The sequence below is a fragment of the Lutjanus erythropterus genome, chromosome 12, assembly GCF_056507025.1.
Source record: "Lutjanus erythropterus isolate fLutEry1 chromosome 12, fLutEry1.hap2, whole genome shotgun sequence".
Classification (NCBI taxonomy): Eukaryota; Metazoa; Chordata; class Actinopteri; order Lutjaniformes; family Lutjanidae; genus Lutjanus; species Lutjanus erythropterus.
In genome coordinates this window covers 9,220,063-9,226,062 of record NC_139328.1, presented here as the reverse complement: position 1 = coordinate 9,226,062, position 6,000 = coordinate 9,220,063, and the positions used below count along the sequence as shown (strand labels likewise).

The 6,000-nt window shown below is 38.4% G+C and overlaps 1 protein-coding gene across 1 annotated transcript in view; it reads left to right on the top strand.

Moving 5' to 3' along the window:
• The first annotated feature begins 5,343 nt into the window (after nt 1-5,343).
• mbnl1 (muscleblind-like splicing regulator 1) overlaps nt 5,344-6,000 on the top strand; it is a 69,149-nt gene continuing 68,492 nt past the window's right edge. The window contains exon 1 of the mRNA XM_084731981.1: nt 5,344-5,393. The gene's annotated coding sequence lies outside the window, so the exon portion shown is untranslated. The remainder of the gene's footprint in view (nt 5,394-6,000) is intronic.

Here is a 6,000-nt window from a genome sequence, read left to right as displayed (position 1 = left end):
GTTATGTATAAAATAAAAAGACATAATTATGACATACAATGTCAAAATTCTACAATAAAATTTAAAATTATGGGTTAAAAGTCCTAATTATGAGATAAAATAAAATTATGAGATAATAAAATATAATTATGACATCAAAATCAAACTTATCACGATCATAATTGTGAGATAAAAGGTCAAAATGATGACCTGAAAAGTCAGAATTATGAGGTAAAAGGTTGGGATTATCAGATAAAAAGTCTTAATGATGAGATAAAAAGTTGAAATTATAAGATGCAAAAAAATATGATTATGAGATAAAAAGTAAAAATTATGAGACTTTTTATCTCATAATTTAGACTTTTAAATATCAAAATCTAATCTATCTAGTACTTCTAATACTAATACTAATTAGCCCCATTCCCCCCAAAAATGTGGCAACCCTGAGAAACAGGTAAGAAGAAAGTTGACCTAGGTACCCAACTTGCTCAACTTCTATTGGAGCACAGAGATAAAAGGGGCGGGACTTAGGAAGGGTCAATTATTAGCATTTTTTCCCTTTTACTGGCGGAAATGGGCTTCTATATAATGTTAGCATTCTATTTCGAGTTTTTTTTTCGACGAAAAGTTGTAAGTATAAGCTTTTAGCGACAAAACAGTTGTTTTAACTAAAAAAGAACTGACAAGAAGACACCCAGAGCAGAAAAAATACTTTATTTGGTAGAAGCGATACACGATTTCGCTCCAGATAACGCTAGGCCTTCGTTGCCTGTAGGTCAGGCTCGGTACGACCACTCTGTTGTCAGTGCCAGCTAATGCTACATGCTAATCTTCATTTTTGCTGTTTTCCAGTCCGCCGCTCACTTTTAGCATCGTCAAACTGGAAATTCCGGTGATTGACCAGCAGCTGAAAGATCGCGTATCTTCTCACTGTCATGACAACACTCTCTGAATGAGAGAAAGAAGAAAATATAACAAATAGGTGAGCCCAAGGAACTACTGTGAAAAAATACTCTAGCATTTAAGCATATTAATTGAAAAGGAAACACCTACAGTACCGCCAAAAAACTCAAAACTAATTATCAGGTATACATTTTACAGCGTAAAAAATGTATTTCTGGACTAATTAAACCATTTTCTTCTGCTTAGCTGGCTTTTTCATCAATAGGCTACATGTTGCTAACAGTAAGTCTACCTCTGCATGCAGGTGTCATGATGGGAACTGTCGTATTCTTTCTGAGATGAGCTCCAGCTGCTCTCCTCCTCAGGCTCATGTTCTCCAGCTCCAGCTTCCTGATTTCCGACCGCATGGCGCCGATCAACTCAATAATCCTTTCTTCGCTGTCCATGGTGCTGACCACACACGTTCCCACCCTGCCCGCATCTCTCTGAACGCCATGCAGCCCACCACACGACCCCATCTGACCTGTAAACACACGGTGCGCAGTCTACAGGTATGTCCCCCTTTTTCATTCAAAGTTGATCAACAGGAGCAATTTAGTCTGTCATCAGACCATTGATAGGCTGGTCACAGGATGGGGAGAGTGTTATTTTCTTCTTAGTGATCTGATGCCTACCACTTTCCCTCCTCCTGTTAAATATTCATCCACTCTGTCAACGTAAAGCAACAATAGGTACTTGGGAGAGGCGTAGCCCTCAGTCTAACAGTCTGTGTCTGTGTGGTGGTTGGATGAACTGCCTCTCCTTTGAACTACTTCTCATGGTGTCTAAAAAGTATAAGAGATGGACTCATAAGTGTTTTACATTTGTCAAGCATATTTTTGTTTTGTATCTCCTTCAGTTTCTTCTTTTTTGCCCCATGTGGTCCATATGTGAGGTAAAAATCTCTCAATTTTCACACTGTTATTGTCATTATTATTCATCATTACTGAATCTAAAAACTGCACACATACTGTTACAACTTAAAACAGTGGAAATTAGTGTAATGAATGCCTACAAAATTACAAATAACTACTGTCTTTTATGTTATGCACTCATTTACTGAATAAATAAATATTTAGTGCATGAGGCTTTGCAGTAAGGACACCTATACATGACATGTGCAGTATTTAGAGGAGATAATATGAGTCAGAGGGTGCCTGTTTGGTGCTTCTCTGCTGCTCTCTAGTGTCTCAGCATCATGCTTAAATAGTAACCTAACTACAGGCATAAACACATTATTTGACTGACCTCTTCTGGTTGAAATGGTCATGTCTGTAGGACCTCTGACAACATCTAATGGTGATGTTAATCAACTCTTGACTCAATGACCTGATAAATGTGTGTAATGGAACTGAGCAGAAACCAGCAGACATCAGAGATATAAATTCTGTAAGAACAGGAATAGTTGAGTCACTGAGGGGGCATGCAGATAAAGCTGCTGTTTGTGTGGAGGTAAAATGTCATCTTTACAGACTAATTTGTAAGATCTCAGTATTGTAAAGATGTCAAAGTTTCTTGCCAGATCTCCTGGGCAGATGGATATTATCATGCGCTATTTGTAGATTCATCTGTCTGAATTCAGCCAGGATGCTTGTTGAAATAGGGTTCATTGTGTGTCTTGCACCAGTGTGCAGCTGAATCAGCTGCTTCTCAGTTTGAGGAGAGCAAACGTCCAAGGGAAAAAAGGGACTGGAGCACACTGATTGATTTGCAGCCTTTAATTTTAATTGTAAATGTTTCATACGGACAGAGGCATATACACTGAAACAGGTGTATAATTCTCATTTAATAATCAGTTGAACAGGATTTCAGGTGTACTGGATAGTGGATACAGTGGTAGGTGCCATAGTCAATGTGCTAGTGCCACACCCAATGTATTGACATCACATCAGACACAAAAGAACACAGATATACAAAAATAGAAGTACAGAGAGGACAAGCACTGTGTCCATCAAATGTAATAAATTATAGGAAACATGAAAAATTCATTGCTTTATTCAGGCCAAAGGGCTGCATTGTGGTAAGACTGTGAATCAAATATGCCTCTCTGCAGAGCAGTGAGTTGATAATGTCTCCACCTCTAAGAGAAGGTGAATTTCTATCTATTCCCAAGAACTTTAATGATGCTGCAGAGTCCCAGCTAGCCTCTGCATAATGCTGAGCAATAGCATAAACCATGTTTTGTGTGCATATTGCAGTTTTGTGTTCAGATAGGAGATCTGTAAACTTATTTTAGACATTTCAGCATGCAGACAACCTGTGCTGCTGCAGTTAATGATGTATTTTATGGTATATTCATTTTTATTTTATGGTATATTTATTTATTTACCAGTACTTGGTGTCTGAAGAGTGAGAACATTGTGTACAGCGGCCACAGCGGGAAAAAAACAGTGTTGGTGGTTTTCTAGCGTCAGAATGAACTTGTCTGTCTTTCAGATTGTGAAACATGATTGGGGGAGGCACAGAGCTGATGTTATTTAGAAATAGATCACTTTTAAGGACATTTACATCTTTACGGATAATTTTTTGTCACCGTCTTCATTCAACGAGTAGGCTTTGCAGTTTTGTATATTTTTTACTGCACCTTCTGATGCAGTTAAACATATTATCAGTTGATGTTTCTGATTATTAGTGTAAGTTTTCAACTTTGCTGCAGTGGATTTGAGTCTTAGGACCAAAGCTACAGCTACTGTGGGGTTGTGGATGTTTGAGATGACCATGGGACTGTATTTCTGTTAGATATGCCCATAATCCCTCTAGAAATGCAACTATTAAATTAATCATCAACTATTTAGATAATCAATTCACCTGAGTAATCTTGAGTCTGTTTCTAACGGGAAAAAAGTAAGAATTCTCAGATTTCAGCATCTTAAATCTGATTTTTTTTGGTTTCTTTACTCTTCTATGATGGACAACTGAATATCTTTGCATCGTAGACAAAACAAAACATTTGAGGATGTCATCTTGACCTTTGGGAAACAAAAATAAACATTTTTCAACATTTTATAGATCAAACTCTTCGAGAAAATAACCCACAAATTAATCAACAAAGACAATAATTGTTAGTTGCAGCCCTGTGCTGCATCTACTGTAATACTTTAATTTCCCCACATTATGCATGATACCCATGTCTGCATTACTTGTCCTCTCGCTCTTCGTATTTGTCTGTCTTCCTCTTGAAAGCCCTGTCCACTGGATACTTCTTGGGAAAACTTAAAAGGTGAAGCTTGACTACCCATCATGATGTAACAATAATAAATTACAGAAGTGACTTACAGAATTGCGTACATGTTAGATTAGAAAATGCTGTGTGTTGTCTTTTTTTTCAGATAACATCCTCTCTGATATTGTCAGAAAGGGTGGCGTCATGTGAACTGTGGTTTTCTGTGCTACATCTACAATCTTAGCAGAGCTGATAAAACTACACACATTCTGTACTCAAGTAGAAGATATTTGTTTAAAACAGACTTTGGTAAAAGTGGAAGTACTGAACAAACTTCTTTATTCAAGTAAAAGTCAGGAAGTACGGACTCTGAATGTACTGAAAGGACATTTCTACTGGCTGTATCTGTGCAAAGCTAACTGAACCTCACCTTTTCTCATGGTCAAGTCTCCATATCTGTCTGTTTTGTCTGGTTATATCTGTCGTGCATGATGTTCACTGTTGCATACATCAAGGAATTGTCTTTTCTGTGTGTTATTGTCCCAATCATTGAGGTTGAAATCAACTCTATATAAGTACAGTAATGAAGTATTTGTCATCAGTTAACCTCTGTGTGTGTTCTGAAGTCATGTTAGTGTTGTTGTGGAGGGTGAGCTATGTGTTGACCTATCACTTTGTAAATGTAACTGTCGAGTTGTAGTTCATCTAATTGAACAAATTTTGACTTATAGTTTTGAATAGTGACATTGCAAACAGACTCCCATGACACATAGTTGAGCAGGCGATTGTAGCACAGTATCAAGTTGCCTGTTTGCTTGCAGTGTTTTGACACAAAATTACATACTCTAAGTTCCACCCATTCCACACTGTGGTATCTGAGCTGTTTGTCTGCTGATAACAACCCCCTCAGCAACAGAGAGATAAACTCCACATGCTGCTGTACAGACAGCTAACACGAGATGCTGACAGCCTACGTGACAGAAATGTCTTGTGACTGTGAAAATGAAGAGTCCACTGAGTGAAGGATGTCTGTGTAAAGTGGTGTTAAATTAAACGACTGACATGCACAGCTGTCCCCTTCAACGACAGTAAGAACAGCATTAATAAAAAATACATTTAACGTTTACTTTTGGTTGCCACATATTATCATACCAAAGACCCCCAGCAGGTGGCGTGTGCTGTGGTCTGAGTTTAACAAAATTAGGCCTAATGTAGTAGAGCTCCACTCCATGTGCAAGCACATGACATCCTCCAGCAGCAGGGTAGACCCAAAGGACAACAGTATAAAGTGGTGCATTTGAAAGCAGAGGTAATTGATTTTTTTTTTGCAAGTGATTACAGAGGCAGAATTTAATACACTGCTTTTGATTTCAGCTCTTTTCATCGCTGCTACTTGCTTTGCAAACATGACACCAGAGGCTCAGGACAAATGCGGCTCCCTTCAGAATCCCGCACTCATCATTTTAGCCAAGTTGCTGTTGACCCAGCGCCAACACCACAAAACAGGACAAGTAATTTAATTTGCCACTGCTGTCGACCTTGAAGCAGGGAATGTAGGCTACCAGAATCCCAATAGGGAGGCTTGAAGAAAACGTCCTGGGAGCTGAGAGAGGGGTCACGCTGTTGTGCCTGTAGCATCACACGCAGTCTCCTTACCTCTGCAGGAATACTCTTGTCCTTCAGGTTTGCATAAAGAGATTGAACACATTTGTCTATTCTTACTCTTAAGATTTTATGGCACTACATAGACAAATAATGTGATAATGTCTTAGTCATCATTTATGTTTATGTTTACTTTATTTAAGAAAGGACAGTGCATATTAATTAACATGACAGCTCATGTCCATCATGTAAACGTGCTAGATTCAGTCAAACAGACTGATTTTTACCTGCAGTCCCTGGCAGGTTGATGGCAT